The sequence below is a fragment of the Tamandua tetradactyla genome, chromosome 1, assembly GCF_023851605.1.
Source record: "Tamandua tetradactyla isolate mTamTet1 chromosome 1, mTamTet1.pri, whole genome shotgun sequence".
Taxonomy (NCBI): domain Eukaryota; kingdom Metazoa; phylum Chordata; class Mammalia; order Pilosa; family Myrmecophagidae; genus Tamandua; species Tamandua tetradactyla.
Genome location: NC_135327.1, coordinates 30,487,546 through 30,508,696, shown reverse-complemented (window position 1 = coordinate 30,508,696; position 21,151 = coordinate 30,487,546). Strand labels below are relative to the sequence as shown.

The 21,151-nt window shown below is 37.3% G+C and overlaps 1 long non-coding RNA gene across 6 annotated transcripts in view; it reads left to right on the top strand.

Annotated features, from left to right (window-relative positions):
* LOC143683947 (uncharacterized) overlaps positions 1-21,151 on the top strand; it is a 355,121-nt gene that overhangs the window by 79,609 nt on the left and 254,361 nt on the right. For 4 of the 6 annotated variants that reach the window (XR_013175757.1, XR_013175752.1, XR_013175747.1 and 1 more), the window contains one exon: positions 1,338-1,536. The exons of 1 other annotated variant lie outside the window; for it this stretch is intronic. This is a non-coding gene — a long non-coding RNA (uncharacterized LOC143683947). Of the gene's footprint in view, positions 1-1,337; positions 1,537-12,372; positions 12,522-21,151 lie in introns of those variants that run through there. One more of the 6 variants, XR_013175748.1, reaches the window with a different exon arrangement.

The following is a 21,151-nucleotide window of genomic DNA, read 5'->3' as shown; positions in this document are numbered from 1 at the left end:
GTTCCAGGTGATAGCCAGCATTAGCTGTCAGATATGTGTGTCATGTTGAAGTCCCTACTGAATGTAGTCCATGAATAACCCCAGATGATGCCATGTAGAATAGAATAATCACCTAGATGTACTCATCCAATACAATCCAGTTCATTTAGAACAATGAACTAATACATTATTATTATTGTTTTATGCTTGTAATCTTGGGTTGGTTTGTTATAAAGCAAAAGGTACTGATACACATACCATTTTATGAAGACAAGAAGACTTAATGTTGTTGACTATTTAATTAATTTGAAAATTGATTTCAATTCAAAACAACCTTCCAAAGGAATTTTTTGCATTTAACAAAATTATTCTAAAGTTCATCTGAAAGAATAGACATGTAAGGACATCCATGTGTAAGAAATAATAATCTAAAAGTGTATTTCATGATGACATACTGAAGTCTTTTCTAATCATATTTATGAAGATATGGTTCATACTAAAAGCTGAGAATTTGGACATATTAAATGTGAAAAAGTTTTCAATATCTGAAATGTACCATAAATCATATTCAATATCGAAACAGTCAGAAACTACTTATCAGGAACTTTCCTAGGTGCTGGAAACATAAACAGAAAAAGCAAACAAAAGCCTTTCCCTGGAGGAGTTTACATTCCCATGGATTTCTAAATAGGCAAAAACTGGGGAGAATATATCATATATTACAGAAAAATGTTTTCTATCCTTAATCTATAAAGAGTCAATACAAATTAATAACAAAAATATAAAAACCAAAAGAAAATTGAAAATGACAATAGAATGGTAATTGACAAAGGAAATAATCAGAAAGAAAAAAAGTCAGAGGAAAAATTGAGTGATGAAGAAACTGCAGCTGAAAAGTTTCATGTATATTTTTTCCTAGTAAGTTGATTTTTATTAAAAAGAATAATAGAAACCATATACAACTTAATTTTAAAGAATAACTCAAGACAAATTTTAGGTCAACTGAGCCCTTTTTTACTAAAAGTGGACAGATGATAAAAATTAGAATAAAAGAAGAAATGGGACTTTCATCTAATAAAAGTTAAGATAATCAAGACTTAGAATATGGCCTGTCTGCATTTTTTCTGAAAAGTGAATAGATGTAGCTCTGAACTGCACTATAAAACTTAACTTGAATTCATGTACAGCAACTGATATTCTTTTCTTTTTTTACTGTTCATTACTCTGGTAATTATATTATTGACAGAAAGCTTAGTTTAATTTGTAGCAATTATCTTAAAAATGATTTCAATACCCTTACATTTTGGCCTTCTTGATCAAAGTTGCCTGTGAACATTTTAAATGTCTTTCTGTTCTAGAAATTCATCATTAACACCAATGAAGTTATGAATGGAGTGTCAAGAGAATCCTGCTGATGTGATGATGGTTCCATGGTCCTATATTCAAAAGATGTATTTCCCAGGCCTCTAATGATTTTTCTATTTTGATCAGAATAATTTTTTCCCCTAGGGTTTAATGGCTATGATGAATACAAATCAATATCACAGTAGATATATTTGAGACAATAAACTGTTTTTCTTTTTTAACAGTTAGCTGTGAATCTGCAAAAAAAACTCTCCTTTGTTTAATTCTAAAAAGTAAGGAGTAAGTCAAGAAAATCAGCAATTTATTGAGTATCTATAATCAGCCAGTCAATCTCATACAAACTTTCACTGATGTTTCTTATTTAGCCTTTACAGAAAACTTGAGGAATATAGCCCCATTTTTGGGTGTAGGAACTGAGACAAACAATGATTAAATGACTTACCCATACTCACTCAGTGATAAACGGAGAATTGTATACCACCCTAAAGCCAATGTTTATTCCAGCTTATTGCCCAAGATCTTTTTCTTTGGATGATATTGAAATTATTTGATTAACTAGTCAGGAGGCAGGGGACAGCATCAAGGATCCCAGAGAGTGGCCAGACTCTTAAGAAGGCAAGATCTGCACAAAATAGACTGAAGCTTGAATGGGAGGTGATATGGAGATGAAATTCAGTCTCTTAAGAGCAGATGGGTCAGTCCTTGGTAGGAAAACCCAGTGCAGGCTAATTAGCTGTGTTTTTAAGAGGAAATGTTCTATTTGCTTGGCAGAAGAATCATTCAAAAACAGACATAGACTGTTACAGAGCCAATCTTGGAATGTGGTCAGTGTGGCTCAGAGGACAGCTGTATCTCAGATGGTTCTATAGATCTGGGGAACATGGCTTACTCCTAAATCCAAACTCATGGTGTATTAGTTTTTTATTGCAGCATAACAATGTATCACAAATTTAGGAACTTAAAGAAACACAGCTTTTGTGCATCAGGAGTCTGGGTATAGCTTAGCTTAGTTGGCTATATCAGGGTCTCATCAGGTAACTATCAAGCTGTCAGGTGGGCTGCATTATATGGAGGCTCTAGTGAAAAATAATTCACTTCCAAGCCATCTCCGTGGCCTTTTCTAAAGGCCTCCAGTAATAAATTAGGGCCAAACCTAATTCAGTTGGAGTACCCCTTAACTAAATTAATCTCATCAAAAGCCTCTAAATATAATGAGTCCACCCAACAAGAATAGATTAAGGTTAAAAACCTGTTTATCTGGAGTATTTAACTCCAAACCACTGAAGTCTGCCTTCTGGACCTCCAAAAATATATATTCATCCCACATGCAAAATATGTTCATTCCATTACAATGTCCCTGAAGCCTAAAGCAATTTCAGAACAGTGTAAAGTACAAAGTCTTATCAAATTCAACTAGAGGTGTGATCCATCCCAGAGCAAAATTCCTCCGCTTGATGGACATGTGAAATTTAGAAAACAAGTTATCTGATTCCAATATACAATGATGGGACAGGCATAACCCCTATTCTAGAAGGGATACATTGGAAGGAAAACAGGGGTCAAGGGACCAAAACCAGCCCAAAATCCAGGAAGAAGAACTCCGTAAAATTTCAAGGTCTGAGAGTCATCTATGGGTAAATGTCCTCCAGGCCTGATGGAGAGGCAATCCAATCCACTCTAAGGGACTGTGTAGCAGCCATGATCTCCCCAAATACTGGGGTGAGGGTCCCATCCACTCCATGCATTGGAATGGGGGTCAAGCTCTCAGTGAATGCCAGGGCACAGGCCCTACTATCTCTCAGCATTAGGATGATGTCACTGTCCCCGAACAATGGGGTGCAAGGTCCACCCTCCAGCATGTGGGCAAATGGCCTGCACCGTCCAAATGCAGGGGCAGACCTGCTCTTTCTACAAATGTTGGTAGGCCTGATCTCTCTTGGCCAGAGAAGAACTCTTTGGTCCAGACCTCAGCTTCCATGATTCTGCCCTTGAAGTCATTCTTCCTTCAATTCATTCCTTCTCTGTCCCTTTGAGTTCACACTGGCAGTGGTCCTGCCCATAAATTTTTTGCAAAAACATTGTCAGCTTTGCACTTCAGCTTTGTAATTCAAGCATTTCCAAATACTCAAACAGTAGAACTTTCCACAGATCCTTCCTGGGTAATTGCATTTCCAATGCTGACTTTCAGTGAAATGGCTGGTTTCATCCATGTTCAGCTACACCCTCTTTAGCAAAAGGTTGTTCAGGAAAACCTTCACATGGAGCCCTATCCTCTGGGAATCAATCTGTTTCAGGCCCTGGTATCAGAGCATACTATCTGAATAACTGAGAATTTTCAAAATCATCAATTCTTGGTTCCTTTGTGCTTAAGAGTTTAATTCTCAGCTTATGCCTTTCCTTTTGCATATTCTGTAAATTATGAAGAGAAATCAGGCTGCCACGCCCATACAAAGCTTAGAAATCATCTCAGCTAAATGTCCAAGTTCATCAATTTCACGTTCTGCCTTCCATCCAACATCACAGCACAAGTTTCCTAAGTTCTATACCACATTACAAAAGGAATAGCAGAAAAACTTCCTCCAGTTTTCAATAGTATATTTATTATTTCCTTCTCTGGCTTCCTTGGAGGGATCTTTCATGTCCATATTTCTACCAATAGTAGCATAAAAGCAATTTAGGATTTCTTTCTATCAAGTTCCTCAAAATTCTTCCAGCCTCTGCCCTTCATCCAATTCCAGTGCTGTTACCACATATTTAGATATTTTTAATAACAGCACCCAACTTTCTGTTACAAAAAAATTTTTATTTTCCAATTGCTAAAACAAATACAATGAGCTGGCTTAAAAAATGGGAATTTATTGGCTCATGATTTTGAGGCTAGAATTCCAAAATCAAAGTATCAACAAGGCAAAGCTTTCTCCCTGAGAAGTGTGGCATTCTGTGGCTCTTCTGCTTTTCTGTCAGATGGTAGAGCACTTGGCAGTCTTCTTACTTCCTTCCAGGCTTTAGCTGCTCCTCACGGCTTCTTTCTCTGTGGCCTTCTCTATAAGACCTCCAGTAATAGGATTCAGACCCATCCTGACTCAGGTGGGCCACACCTTAATTGAAGTAACTTCTTCAAAGGGCCCTATTTACAATGGGTTCACACTCATAGGCATGGATTAAGAATAAGAACATGTTTTTCTGGGATACAAGTTTCTAAGTCACCACAGTAAAAAAAAAACTGTGCACAGTCTATCCACACAATAGAATTCTCCTGAGCAATAAAAAGAATGAACCTTTGATACATGCTACAATAGGGATGGATTACAAATAATTCTAAGTGAAAGACACCAGACAAAAAATAATACATATTGGAGTGCAAGGGTATTTCAGTGGCAGAATTATCTCCTGCCATGTGGGAGACCTGGGTTTGATTCTTGGTCCATGCACTTGACCAAAAAACAAACAAACAAGCAAAAACAAACAAAAAGCAAACAAGCAAACAAGAATTCAAAAAATGGTGCTGCAATAATGGGATACTCACATGAAAAAATAGTGAAATGTGACCCCACCATACAGCATACAAAAGAAAAATAATAATACATATTGAATGATTCCATTTATGTCAAATACTAAAAATGCAAACAAGTCGTGACTGAAAGCAGATAAGTGACTGCCTAGGGACAGAGTGAGGAAGAGGTGTGGGAGAGAGGGTTTGAAAGGGGTTTGAAGTTAATTTTTGAACATGATGAAAATATGTATTATCTGGACTCAAAGTTGTATACATAAGTCAAAACATATTAAATTGTACATTTTGCGTGCAGCTTATTTTTATCAATTACACCTCAATAATGTTATTTTTAAAAAGAGGAAAAAATAGGTCATTCACAACTTTATTATATTCCTATGTTACAAAGAATTACTATATATAGCCCTAGAATTTGTCAGTTTAAATATGCATTCTAAATGTAATAATTTTAAAATTGCTTATGAATTATTTCATGTTTTTATGAGTTCAATTCAGCCATTAGTGATAGTTTGGGATATATATTAGCTAATTCAAACAAATCTATTATTTTTTTCTAAATGGTCATTTTATAAAGATTAGAGTGTGTTAGTAGCTTGCATGTCACCTCAATATTGAATTTTTTCTATTCCACCTCAATGTACTATCTGAGAAGGAGGAGGTAGGATTATAAGAATGTATTTACTGCAGCTGGCTTTGCCCATTGCTTCTTTGTGAGTCCACTGAAATCTCTAAGTAGAGAATGGCAAGAGCCCTGAATTGTTGGTGAGAATATAACCCATTATAAAAGTTCTTTTCCAATATTTTTTGATGTTAGAAAAATGCACACTTTCTGCCAGGATGTGCACATATGTACAAAGTGTGCAGGTAATTGTGCAGTAAATTAGTAATACTTTGGTTTATTCTTCTTTTCTTATATGGTCAAGTGTGTTGTCAAAGCCCATCCAAATCGAAGCCTTCTCTCTTTCAGGGAGGACATTGTATGACAGAACTCAACCTGCAATCATCCTTTGTCTGTGTCTTCAAATTTTATTACTTGGGCACAAAATATATTCAAGGGATAAAGTGAAAATAGTCGTTGGGAAAAGAAATGAAGCTTTCAGGAAAAAAAATCAATAAACAAATAGATCTTTAGGTAGAACCCAACTACAATTCATCTGCTTCAAATAATGTCTCTAGCTCTCTTGGGTCAAAATGTCTGCATGCAATCACATTGGATACTCTATCATTATACAAGGATACAAGTACAGGAAAAATAAAGATCTTTTTACAAGGCTACATATATTTTTTGACAAGCTTTTGGTGGCATTTGAACTTTTTTTAATAATCATTTATGTTATTTTTTTCCTTTTGAGAACTCTATAAATTCTTTCATGTGCTGCAGAAACTACCCAAAGACTTTCTTAATAAATAGCATCTTAAAATAGAACACAAGACACAGCCTTTACGCAGTTGTAGTTTTTCTAATTATAACTAAACTATTTTTAACTGAAACATAAATTCACAGTGTGTTTGTCTTCTTTAAAAAATGAGTAAAAGATAAAGGCACCTAAACAAACATAAGTTCTCTCTTGTTTAAGCCCTTGGTCAGATATCGTCTACTTGGCATTCCACATTTGCTTTTCAATCTTTTCTGTCCTTAAGGAGAATGTCATTTGGTTATATCAAAAGCCTTTTATGGACTTCTCCTTCCAGGCAGATGAAATAGATGTACTCTTCCCTTTTTCTCCTACTAAGGACAACTAAAAACTCTGAACATTATGAATAAATTGAGCATAAACAGAGTCTGAAAGGTAGAGATAAGAAGGCAAGCTAACTAGAGACTTTGGATCATGAGAAACAACCAGGATTTTCTTTTTTGTCTCACTGATCCCAGACCTGGAGCTAAAGAAGGTGACAACCCCAAAAAGACAACACGTGCAGATGAATTAAAAAAATGCCCCAACAAAACCTGCTCTTTAGACATAAGACCAGGATGTGGCAGCCTACAAAGACAAAAAGGTTTTGGACAAGAATTCTCTACTTCTGCCAAACACCATAACAAAATCTATTGCTCTACCACTACCCAAAGAAAAGAAGGCTGAGTGGGGAGCCTAGATTTTCACCCTTCCCAGGTTTTAACAAAATGCCTCAATTCCCTTACCTGCGTGGTGCTAGAGAACGTAGAGTGGGGAGCAAGGCCTTTCATCCTCATTAGGTGCAAATGAACCCCTTCCCCCACAGCACCAGTGAAGACCAGGTGGGGAGACCAGAGTTCCACCACCTGGCTGTAAGGAAGTGCTCCTTCCCAATCTATTGAGATCGTGTTTTAAGAAACTTAGTGGAGAGTCAGGACCTTCACCCTTCCCAGTAGTAACGAGGCCATGCCCCCAGAAGTGTCAGTGGAGCCCACGTGGGGAGTGGTGTTGGCACACCCCCACCTCGTGCAGCCCTGCAGGCAAAAGGAAGCATTTTCCTGCCTGCTGCTGGAGCAATATCAGAGGAAACCAGAGAAAACAGAAATTTTAAATAACATTCAGAGTCTCATAATTTTCAAAATGCACAGGTTTCAACTGAAAATCACTCATTATACCAAGAACCAAGAGGAACACAACCTAAATGGTAAATGACAGTCACTTGGGCCAATGCTGAGAGACAGAGATTTGTTGGGATTATCTGGCAAATATTTTAAAGCAACTATCATAAAAATGCTTCAACCAGAAATTATGGACACACTTTACAATGAATGAGAAAAATAGACTGTCAGCAAAGAAACAGACGATATAAAGAAGAATTAAATGGACATTTTAGAACTGAAATATACAACGATATTTCTCAATGTATTTAATGAAACTAGTATTACCCTTATACGAAAACTGAAGGTAATAAAAAATAAGAGGAAATAAAGACAATATTGCTTATACAAATAGACAGAAAAACCCTTAAGAAAATCTTAGCAAATTGAATTCAGCAATATACACAAAAGAATTTATACCATGACTAAGTGGGGCTTATTCCAGGGATACAGGCTTGACTCACTATTTGAAAATCAATCAGTGTAACCCACTATATTAACAGTCTAAAGAAAAGTAATCACAAGATGATATCAATTGAGACAAAGGTGGTGTAAATATTTGGCAAAATTCAACATTGGTTCATGTTAAAAGCTCTCAGAAAAAATAGATACAGAGGGTAACTTTCTCATAATGACAAAGAAGATCTACAAATCTCTTATTTATGTACAAGATTATAGCTAACATTGTACTTAATGGTAAACAATCAAATGTCTCCCCCCACCAAAGACTGAGATGAAGTTAAGATGCCGACTCTCATCACTCATTCAGCATAGTACTGGCAGGTCTAGCAAGCACAATAGAACAAGAAACGGGAACAGAACCTACAGGTCTCAAGTGAAAAAATAAAGCTGTTCCTTTTTGTAGATGACATTATCTATGTAAAAAATTCCAAGGAATTTACAAGCAACCCCCAGAAATAATATGTGAGCTCAGAAAAGTCACAGGATATGAGGTAAACATGCAAAAATCCCATGTAGTTCTGCATGCAATTTATAATCATTCAAGAAAAATGAAATAGGTGTAAATCTAATAAACCATATACAGAACATGTATACTGAAAATTATAAAATGCTCATGAAAGAAAACAAAAAAGATCTAAATAAATAAGAGACATTCATGAGTTGGAAGATTCAACAGAATAATAAATTATTTCTCAAATTACTATATAATTTTAACACATTCCTATAAAAATTCCAACAAGACTTTTCGTAAGTACAGACACAATTATTCTAAAATTTGTATAGAAGGGCAAAGGAACTAAAATAACTAAAATAATTTTTTGAAACAAAAATTGAGACATATATTTCTACTTGATTTTACGATATATAGCTAAAGGAATTAAGACCATGTAGATGTAGAAGTAGGCTTATAGATCAATGCAACAGAAGAGAAAACTCAGATATAAACTCACAAATATGCCCAACCAGTTTTGACAGCGCTAAAGCAATTTAATAGGAGAAGTACACCTTTTTTTTTTTTAAATACTCGCTGACTCTTGGGGACACAGATCATGTTTCTGTACACAAGTTTATATGTGAGAACTGATCTGAATTTATAGCTGTTCTACCCTAAGTCCCATCAGGACTGGAAACTTCTGCATATTCTGTATAAGACAACACTTTGGTCATCAGAGAGAGTGGATTGTTTGGCAAATATTCAAGTAGAACTTGTGTTGAAATGGATGGATTCTAAATAACAGGCTTGACCTCTCTCTTTGTCTGTGATATCAGAATAAAAGCTGTCATTACAAAGAACTTATCTTGGCTATTCATTAAACATTTAATCAGGAAATAGGACAATCCTGAGTGTAAAAGATCCTAAGTGTGAAAGCCTCTTCTTTCCTAAGAATGGGTTAAGAGAAGTTAAAGAGGGTTGGTCTAACTAAGTGTCACCAATGATTATTTTCTGTTTTATGTACGATACAGCTATATAAAACCATTAACTGCATTTATCATGGTAAGCAAAAGAATAAAGGAGACATTAATGTGGAACTGGTATGAGAGATTGCTGTTATCTAGAGCAACAGTTTAAGAAAAGATCATTTAGGTCAGAAAAAAATAAAAGACATATCTTAGACAGTTAACGTTCATAAGTTAAGAGAGTTAACGTAAGTGAACCTCTCTTTATTGAGAGGTTAAATTTATGCATTAATGAGTTAAATGATTAACAGACCTTTTTATATCTGTTTTTCCCTCATTAAACAAATGTACTAAAAACTGGAAATTTCATTAAACACTAGGATATCTTTACATATTCAGATATGGTATGCCATGCAAAGAATAAGGATCACTTGCTTATATGTACAGAAAACATCTACTAAGTATTTCTAATTTTTCCCAGGCGCTTTAATTTTTGTGGACAATTGTATACCTTTTTTGAAACAAATGATACTGGAACATCGGATAGCCACTGGCAACAAACAAAATAAAGAACAAAACACTTTGACCTAAACTGCATATTTCATATATATATATATATATATATATATATATGTATGCATATTTGAACTTAAATATAAAATGTAAAGCTATAAAACTTTAGAAAATAGGACAAAAATCTTTGCTATCTAGGGCTAGGCAAAGAATTCCTAGTCAATAACAAAGGCACAATCCATAAAAATTGGACTTCACTAAAATTTTAAAAATGTTTCCTTTGTGAGAGACCCTGTTGAGAGGATGAAGAGATAAGTTATAAACTGGGAAAAAAAATATGTTTGTAAAGCAGAGGTTCAGCTAATGGTGAGGCTTAAGCAATAATAAGAGGGAGGGAGGATTAGGAGGTTGGAGTGTATATTCCCCTCGGTTTCTCCCAGGATGAGCCCCTCATCTCATCACATAAAGTCACACAGAGTCAGCTTTCTGTCCATGATTCTCTCCCCATGGCCCCCTGTATCCACTCCTTCCCTTCAGCCATTTGGGTTAAGGGATGCTAAGTACTAGTGTGGTACACCTTAGAAAATGGGACATTAATAAATATCTTCTCAAATTATCTTCATCTGAGAGAACCAACTGTTTCCTGTTGGGATGCTGACTCATACAGACTCTAAGTTGATGAAAATAGGGCGTTGCAAGATGATTCAATCCCTGCGTGTATGTGCATAGGTATGAAATGACAGATAAGATCTTGCTCCCATGGACCTAACACTATAGTGAAAAGAGAAGCAAATACACATGTAAATGAATAAGATAATTTCAGTAAGGTGGCATAAAGAAAATCCAAAATGTGATGGACATGGGTCAGCTTTCTATGGCTTGTGAACACTATTCTGAGCAGGTGACATTTGAGTCAACTTGTGAATTAGGTGAAGACTCCAGCCATGTAAAGATCTGGGGGAAAAATTGGCATGTTTGGGCACAGGAAGGCCAAGGCCACTTTGACATGTTGACTGAGGTGGGAACTGAGAGCAGAGTTAGGCAGGGCCCCTGTGGGGTTTTGTAGCTGTTTATTAAGACAAGTTGGGTTTTATTCCAGTTAAAATAGGCAGTGGTTAGAGTGTTTCCTTCACTTCGTATTCATTTGATCTATTATAAGCAAGGTTCTGTACTGAAGAAAAGGGATTTTGTTGAAGAAATATAGGCACTAGGATTCCAGAAACTTGCAGTTCATTGAAAGAGATAAAATGAATATACAGACAGAGCAGAAACCTGTACCCGATTTACATAATGATCAATTTTCTTCTACAAAGAGCAAACTATTGGGATTACCCAACTTGTCTGTCACTTTCACACTCTATATCAGCAGCTGCTACTCTGGTAATAAATACAGGAAAAGTCTAATCCTGTGGGGCCACATAATCCACATGTGAGAAGCCGGACTTTTCCCAAGGGCAAGGGGTAGCTAATAAAGGACAATACAGAGGAGAGAGTGATTGACTACATTCACATTCAGGATGTATCCCTTAGCTTGAATTTGGAAAATGGAAAGGAGAAGAAGTGGGTCAAGGGGTGCAGATAGGAAGCTGTGCTGGTAAGAGAATGGTGGTGGCCTGGAACAGCAGTGATGAAGATGGAATGAAGTTGACAAATCACTAAATGGAAGGACATGGGGAGTGAGATGGAAGAATCAAGGATTTCAAATGGGAGACCTATGTGGTATCATATAATTCAGACTAGGAATTCAGAGAAAAGGCTGGTTTTGAGGAGCTGAGACCTCATTTGAAGGTCAACTATACGGATTCAAAGCTACGATGAGCTGTTGGGTTGTACATATAATTAGGCATTCTAGCAGAAACTGTTAGTATCTTTAAATACATATTTTCTCAGCTCCCTTAGGGTTAGACTGGGATCACATATCTGGATTCTGACCACAGGGGTGTGGGAAGAAATTACGAAAGCCACTGCTGGGCCTGGCCTTTAACTACAAACCTGTGGACTCCTGGTACGCAAGTACACTGCATCCCTGGAGGCCACTGGCTCCTGGCGGTGTACTGATAAGATGGAGGGAAGCCAAGAGACCAGCATCAGACTTTCGATGAACAAGAAATAACTTTGCTATAAGCCACTGAGCTTTGGACATTCACCTATAGTGGCAGCTAGTGTTCCTTCCTCTACTTTGGGAGTCTTCATCAGATCATCTAGAGAGCTAACGTAGAGAAAGAAGAACCTAAGAAACATCCCTGTATGTTTCATCATACAGGGAAAGCAAACACTCCATAGTGTTTGCTAAAATCCATGCTGAACATACCTCCGTACATGAGAACCTCTTACCTTCTCCTTGATGAGACTTTGTGAACCATCAACATGAAGTCAGGGGATGAATTCAGATTTGGTCCTGGTGATTTCATTTAAATACCTCATCCATCTCCATCCATTCCCTGTTCAGCTGTGCTCAGATATCACTCACTGTACAGGATTTTTTTCTTAATAAGGGACCTAACACTTCATTACGACATAATTGCTGGACTCAACATTTTACACTTAAACTTTCCTCAGCCCGTAACTAATTTTTGTCCTCCTTTTCTCCCAGGCATTGCAACCCTGAATTTCCTTCACCACCTTACAGCATTCCTGATTTTCCAAATGGCCCTGCATTGAACAACCAGTAATACCCTATGTGTAGTATAATCTTATAATGACTTTATTTATGTCTTTCTTTCATCCAGACTTTAATAAAGACACGCCTCTATCTGTATTACTGAGTTCTCTTTTCACATCATCTGGCACAATGTCTGAAACAAAGTAGTTGCCCTATAATCATTTGTTCAGTGAAATACATAAATGTAAAATGCCATAAGTATTCCCTGTGAAGTCTCAGGGTTCTTTTCACTCATGGTCATAGGCTCCATTTCTTCCTAGGGTACACAGCTATTTTGGATAAACTTCAGGAACCTCCATATATATTGGACAGCATTGTCTCCCTCTAAGCATTCATAGGTGAACACCATATCTGCTAAGCATCCACTTTGTGCCATGTTCCTGTACTGGCCACTGTGGTGTCTGTTGAAAAGTTTCTATCTCGAGCCAGGTATCTCCTGCACACTGCTGGAAGCTACTGCTAATGCACCAAAGCTCTGCTAGACACTACCTTTAAATCCTCAAATTACAGAGTAATCTAGGGGGATTGATTCTTATGAGAGATATTTTTTCCCTATACATTCTACTCCCACTTAGAAGGGCACCAAAGAAAACTTTCTTCCGGTGGAGTGATGTACCCCTTGCAGATTTTTCTTGTAGCTTCCTACTTTCTGGCACTCAGGCAGGAGTCACTGGGGGCCAGGCCATAAGACAAATCTAAGAGATCCCACTGGTTTCTCAGTGTTACCTCTCTTTTGTAATCTTCATTCTGGGACCCTTTGATCTTGGATTGCTATATCTATCAGAATGTTTTTCTCCTGGGAATGTCTGTAGGCTCCCTATACTCCATCATCTCCCCAGACATATTTGAATCTTACTCAGAAAGAATCCCTGGCCCTTGTTACACTTGAGCCGAGTAAAAATTTTAATCAAGGCCACTAACAGCTTTAGTGCTTCTGAATGTGTAGGACTCTCACCCCAGCACCAGTATCTCTTGAGAGCTTGCTAGAAATGCAGATTCTCAAACTGTACCACAGTCCTACTGAATCAGAAGTACTGAGGTGGGTCCAGAAATCTGAATTTTGATAAGACCTGCAGGTGAGTCTGACATATGCTATAGTTGAAAAGATCTGCAATAATGGTTCAGTGCATTAATATAACTATCAGATTTTCCACTTATTTTGAGGCCTTGGCTAAGTCAATCTCTTAAAATATCCTTTTCCCTCTCATATAAAATAAAGATCACAAGGATTGAGGTAAATGAGATAAAGCTTTTAGATTTGCAACTAGAATATAATAATAGTGCTTAAAAATTTTTGGCATTAAAAGAAGCACCATGTATCTGTGCCACAGCCTTTGGTAACAAATAGAACTGAGTAACCTATCACTGTCTGTCTGAAGGAGAAAGGAATATAAAGGAAGTGTAATTCATCCAGCAGGAACTGAGCTTCACATTTATTCCTCTAAGCTCTAATCATAGTACCAAAGACCAAAGAAACATTTTGGTAAGGTAAAAGGATTAGAAGGATGCATAATTATTTCTCATGAAAGTACAGGAAAGTTGATATTAAAGGCCTTTAAAGGGACAAAACTCAGCATGTTGCACTATTATATATGAAAGTGATAGCAAGACAGGTGTAGAGCTGGGAAAGGCAATGGTACAGAAGGCCAGCACTTTGATTAGAGGAAAGGCTACTGAAATCTAGCTAAGCATCCATCCTTTTCTCTTTCAATTTCATCCTCAAAAGTTGTCTGGATCAGGTCAACCCTGTCCACCACTGCGCAACTACAAAGAGTTGGGAGATGGTACTCAAGAAAGCCTGCTTCAATCATTTTGAAGGAATCTTCAGTGATAAAAGCAAAGCTGTGCGTAGGTACATTTTAATTCATAGGTAACAAAAGAATCCATTTTCACTATGTATGGCCAAATACCAGGCCATTAAAAAAAAATGTATTGGTGTGACAGGACTGCTAAGCATGGCTGCATGTGTAAGTGACTGGTAAAAAATAAATTGAACAGGAAAATACTAATGCTTTGCAAAAGTGGAACAAAAATGAGCAAGGATACAAATTGCTGTAGAGGATGGTTGCCATGGCAATTGTTTGTCCAGAACCCAAACTGTGGTAACTCAGGTAAGAATAATAGAAAATAAAAGCCCTTCCTAGCCCTCCCCCACTTGATTTTGTTGCCACTGCCAGGTTTGATTACTGTAGCTACTATCCTTTCTTGGTCCTGTGGAAGCCGGAACACAATCATAATTTGCTAAGCAAGGGGGAAGGTTAATGTGGTTAAATCCTGCTCAGAGCAGCAGGTGATTTCTGAAACTGTCATTGTTTGCTAACTACACCAGAAATTTCAAGGTGGGTGGGCCCAGTTGTTCTGATATCTAACTCTCCACAATGACACGTATTTTTTTTTTATTAAAAGTACACTGTGGTAGGATTAGTTTTGATCAGGGCTGCAAAAGGCTGGATCAGAAGGTGCAGGGTCCCAGCCACTTCTCTATGTGTGGCTGTAAGCAGCCATTTCTCCCACATAATTACCTATCTGTTTCAGAGGGAAGTGATGCTTACTATGTCATTTAAAAGAAACACACCTGTGTGTAGAGAGGCAAGAATATCCTCGTTTGCAAGTGTATTTGGCTCTCAAACTTGTCTCTCCTTCCTTAATGTAGTTCCTTTTTTTGTTTCATAATCAAATTACTCTGACACTAGACTTTCCAAAGTTGTCTTTTCACCTTCCATATGTCATTCGAAAGTTGTCTTTTCACCTTCCATATGTCATTCTTTAGATGAGTTTCCAGGATGTGAGGTTATGTCAGGGAGGAATGCAAAAGAAAATAGAAGAATCATATGGGAAGACGAAGAGATTTGGGCAGAGAGGAAAATAAATTCTCCCACTCTCCTCAGTTCAGTAATTCAGTAGTAGTAATAATGTTTGAGGATCTTTTCATCTTGCACGGTTGGTTGGTGAGAAATGTAACATTTGCATTTCAAGGTAGATTTTTACTGAGGGCCAGTAACCAGGGAAATTTAATGAGAAGTTATAGTGGTTGAATTTGTAACAAGTTGATTTCTGTGGGGGCCAGACAGCAGAAGGCTTTGTGAAACAAACAGCGAAAGTACACTGCTCCTTAGGTTTCATATCTAATTAGCTAGAACCCCCCAAATTTCCACTAATGGTAGTTTTATGCCATTTTGAGAAATTGCACTTCAGTTGGAATGTTTTAAAACAGCAGGACTTACAGAAAGGTACACACATAAATAAAAATAGTTACCACATATAGAAAAGTTACAGCTTTACCTGCATTAAGTCACTGAATTCTCACCACAGCTCTATGAGATGGTGTTTTTGTTTCTATTGCTGCCATAACAAATTACCGCAAACTTAAGGCTTGAAACTCCTATACCCATTTAGTATTTCAGCATTCTGTGTGTCTGAATTCTGCCACAGGTCCCAACTAGCTAAAATCAGATGTCTGTAGAGCTCAGTTCCCGGCTGGAGGCTCTGAGGAAAAATCTGATTCCAGGATAATTCTGGTTGGTGGAGGAATTCAGTCATTTGTCATTAGATCCTCATTTCCTTGCTGGTTGTCAGTCTGGGATGGCTCTCACCTCCTAGGGGCCCCTCCAGACCTCCCATGTCAGCCCCTCTACATCTTCGAGTTAGCAATGGCGTGTCAAGTCCTTCTCACACCTAGAGTCTCGACGGCTTCTGACACATCTTTCTGAATTCAGCCAGAAAAAGTTCTTTGCTTTTGAGGGTTCAAGAATGGGTCCACCTAGAAAATTCAAGATAATCTTCCTATCTTAAGGTCACCGAGAAGTAACCATAATCTCATCTGCGGAGCGCCTTTTGCCATGAAACATAACATCTTCACAGGCTCCCAGAATTGCACAGTGAACATCTTTGGGGAGCCATTATTCGGTCCACCATAGGTGGATAAAATCAGTATCTCCATTTTGTAGGAGAGGGTCCTGGCAAAAAGAGGGTTAAGTAACTTATCAGAAGTAACACAAATGGTAAATGACAAAGTCAGGGTTTGAATGCTGTCCTTACCACAGAAGCCAGTCTTACAAACACTGTTCCATGCAGTCTTAATGTGGATAAATGATAGGAAGTGGAAGTTGGAAACATTCTGTCCCACCTGCCTCCTAATGCACTGCTCAGTGTGCAAGTCATTTTATAGTAATCTAGACATCACATTATTTTTTGTAGTATATGTGTTGAAGAAGTAATACTGCTTTAAAAGCTGGGATACTCAGGAGGGCTACCAAACAGCCAGTTCTTCAAGAAATTTCTATCTAGTCAAATTGATCAAATTGTGCTGGACAAGCTTGAGAGTCCTCAAAAATGCTTCCTAGTTCTCCTGTAGATGATTACATCATTATTCCCAATTTGGCATTCCTTTCCTATTATAGAAATGTTTTCCCCAAGCTAGCTTTGGCTTCATGGTAGATAGGGTGTATTTCCATGTTTCTCTTCCTTGGTCTTGGCCAGGTAACTTGCTTTGACCAATGGAATGTTAAGGTTAATTATACAAACTGATGTTTAAATACATTTTCACTATATGGCTTTTTCTCTTCTGCTCACATGATCTAGGCTGAAAGCATGCCTAGGTTAGCTGTTGAGACTTGAATAATGAAGATATGTAAAACAGACCTGAACCCAATCCACAACCTAGAGCCAAGCTCAGCTGAGCCAAGCCAAATAAGCCAGCTCATCTGCAGATCTGTGAGTGAGAAAAGGAAAAACATGATTTTGTAACCAATAGAAATTTGAGACTGTTTGTAGTATAACAATATTTCAGGAAAAAGAATTTACCTTCACTGAAGAAAAAACTTCTGCAAATAGTCACCATGGTTTAAAAACCACATATGTTTAAAAAATCAAATCTTGTTATCCTACTCATATCTCAAAGGCATCTATAAAAAAAAATTTCCATAAACATGTTTTATATCCTTTGATGTCTAAAAAATCTAGTCACGTTCTGGAGAAGCCGATGTTGAAAGAGAAACATTAATATTGCACACAGGTCACAGAGATAATCTTCTATAAATCTATAATTCCTATAAAGAAATGTATTTTAATTATACTCTGATTTTATTTTCTAATAATGACTGTTAAATCCTTAAATAGGCAGTATTATTACCTGTATCATTCTATTTCTATGAGGATTAAATGAAAAAGATGCACCTAAATCATGAAGCACAATATCTAGTACATAGGAGGGCTCAATAAATGTTGGGTATTAAAAGCTGATACTTGATAAGGAAAAAGTGGTTCATTTACCAATTCATTCATTTATTCATTCAGTATTTGCCAAAGGCATCACAGATCCTCAATATTTTAAAGAAAAATATTGTTTGAAAAATAAAATTTGTGGAACAACCTCTAAAAGAGAATGAGATCTTATAATATAAAAAAGGAAGTGTTTTTAAATAATGGAAATATTAATCCATGTGGAAAACTAAAAAAATACGGAAAAAAGAAAATTTGATTAGTAGTAAAATACTTAAGAAAATTTTATTTTTAAAAGAAGTGTGATGCTTAATATGGGTAAACAAATTAGTAGAAACTTGGAGATAATCCAATTTAAAAAATCAAGTATAACAGGATTGTCCCAACTTTAACTAACTTGATGACATTAAGTGATTTCGAGGCTTGGTTGTCAAACTGATGGTTTAACCTCTCTGGAAAGATATTTGTATCAGCAACTGGACACCTTCTAAGAGGAAGAAAAAATATTCAAAGGAAACAACAATGTATCAGTTGGCTATTGCTGCATAACAAACCACTCCAAAATTCAATGATCCACAACAATGAGCATCTAGTTCACAATCACATGGATTGGCTGGGATTGCTGGTCTAGAATGTAAGAATTTGAGAGTTTTGCCACACAGAGGAAGACTCCAAGAGACGTTCTCTCATGCAACATGCAAGGTGTTTATTTACCACACATGCGTGGGGCTCACTGAACACGCAGGAACAGAGAGCCCCGAGCCTGAGTTTGGAAAAGCTTTTAAGGGGTAAGATGAGGGGGGTGGGGGTCGAGCATGGGTCACAGGTGCTGTTTTGCAAAAAGCAGATAACGAACAGTTTTACAACAAGCATTTTTTGAGCATGAGTCATGGGAGTTGCTCTCTGCATGAAACAGATAGCCGCAGTTTTACAACAAGTAATTTAGGTGCAAGGAGTCATGGGGGTGGCGAGAAACAGATAACCGCCCTGGGAAAGTCCCGAATTGTTTATCTTCAGCCTGATGGGGCCCATAATTCTTTTCTTTATAATTCTTAACTCACACCAAATGCATAGCTGTGAATATAAAATGACACAAATGCTTTTGCTGGATATTTTAGAAGCTAAAATATACGTAAATAGTGAAATTAAGCAGGAAAAATGAGCTACTGTTAAGCTTTATAAAATCCCTTTTTACATAGAATAGGTTTACTTTTTGTTTATGGCTATTTGCAGGTTGGCTATGCTCACGTTGGCTGGACTACTTCTGGAGACTTGGTTGGAATGGATAAGCAGACTTGACTGTGTTCCACCTGGTCTCTCCATTCCCGGCATACTGGACTGGGTTTATTTTCATGGTAGTCTCATGAGTTCAAATGAAAAAGTAGAAGTATTCATGATTCATAGAAGCCCAGGCTCAGAACTAATACTGTGCTGGTTTGAAACTCTTATGTACCCTGAAAAGTCATGCTCTTTTAATCAATCTTGTGGGTACAGACCTATTGTGGTTGGGACCTTTTGATTACATTGTTTCCATGGAGAAGTGATCAACCCAATTAAAGGTAGGTCTTAATCCTTTCCTGGAGCACTTTTATGAGTGATCTGAGATAAGAGAGAAGGGAAACACCCACAGAGACATTTTAGATTGAAAGACTAGATGACATCACCATGTGCCTTCCAAGTGACAGAGGAACAATAGATGCCAGCAGCCTTTCCTGTGATAAGGCATTATCTTGTTGGTGCCTTAATTTGGACATGTTCATGGCCTTAGAATTTGAACTTGTAACTTAATAAACACCGTTTGTAAAAGCTAATCCATTTCTGGTATGTTTCATTCTGGCACCTTTAGCAAACTGAAACAAATACCCAGTCATTTCCATACATTCTATTGACCAAGTTAAGATATAGAATCATCCCAAACACAAGGCATAGGAAATACACTCCACCTGTTGATAGGAGTTGTTGAAAAGCTGCATGATACAAGGCATGGGCACAGGGTAAGTGTGGAGAATTGGGGCCATTTTTATTAGACGTCTATCACAAATACCCGACAAAACTTTTCAGGTATAACATCTTGGTGACCAAATGGAGGTAGAATGGCCTGTTCTTACACCCATCGTGGACTAATGCCTTAATTTTAGTTCTTTGGGGGAGGAATTCAGTATATTAAAAAATGCTTTCCTAAAATTCTCTATATAATTTGGAGGAGCTTTTCAAAACCAGTATGTGAGGGCAGGCCACGGTGGCTCAACAGGCAAGAATGCTTGCCTGCCATGCCAGACGACCCGGGTTCGATTCCCGGTGCCTGCCCATGTAAAAAAAAAAAAAAAAAAAGTTAAAAAAAAAAAAAAACCAGTATGTGAAAATCTAGCTAAAGAGGGTGGAGCAGTAAGACCTCTCTACCAGCATAGGGAATATCATGAGGCTCTGACTTACTGAGGACTGCAGATATCACCTGAACTAGAACTTGGCACCTCCCAAGCCGTGATGGTGAAGCCACTGCAAAGAAGTGGTATAGGTGCAAACTGTCGTAGAAGGAGATTATGGTTGAGTTGTGGGCTTGGGGAGTAGAGGCAGCAGAATGCAAAGGAACAAAAAGACTGGTGCACCACCTAGCTAGTGGGATGTTTTGTGAGTGTCTGTGAGAAATCATCAGGTGACTTCCAGAAATAATTTTAAGTAAAATAAGAGAAGTTTTTTCAAAAACAAACTTTAAAAACGTTTGATGACATTGTTTAAAAAATGTGAATAGTGATAAAATTCACACCGCCTAAATACCTTCCTCCCTCCTTCTCTCCCTTCTCTTCCTCCCTCCCTCCTTTTTTCTTTCCTTTCTTTAACATCTAAGATCTAGAACTTCAACGTTTTTGAGAGGCAAAAAGATAACTCATGGCTAAATTGAGCTAATGAGCTATTGCAATTTTCAAGTTAAAAGGAGGACGAATGGGATATGTGTGGATTTTTTACAGATGCGGATAAACTTTGGGTTTGTCTAAATGTATTCAGGATAATAAGCAATTGTCATTATCACATGATGGAGAGGCTATAAGAAAGGTAGCCAACATTAGGATTTTTCTTGGTCAGTAATTCTCAATTTCAGATGAAGAACCTCAAGGATATTAATGGATAAATTTTAGGGGTCCATTTCTTCTCATTTTTTATTCAAATTGAAGGTACTTATGTGTACATTTCCTGGGAAGGAAGTCCTCGGTTTTCCCATGTTTTTAATTATCTTAATGTGAATTTTCATCTTTAGATGAGTTTCTTAATGTGAAAAAAAGATCAAAATCCACTGATCTATTCTCTGCTGAGACGTTACTACAGAATCTTCTGCAAGTCACTTGTTCTAGTTTGCTAGCTGCCGGAATGCAACACACCAGAGACAGATTGGCTTTTAATAAAAGGGGATTTATTTTGTTAGTTCTTCAGGGGAAAGGCAGACAGCTTTACACTGAGGTTCTTTCTTACATAGGAAGGCACAGGATAGTCTCTG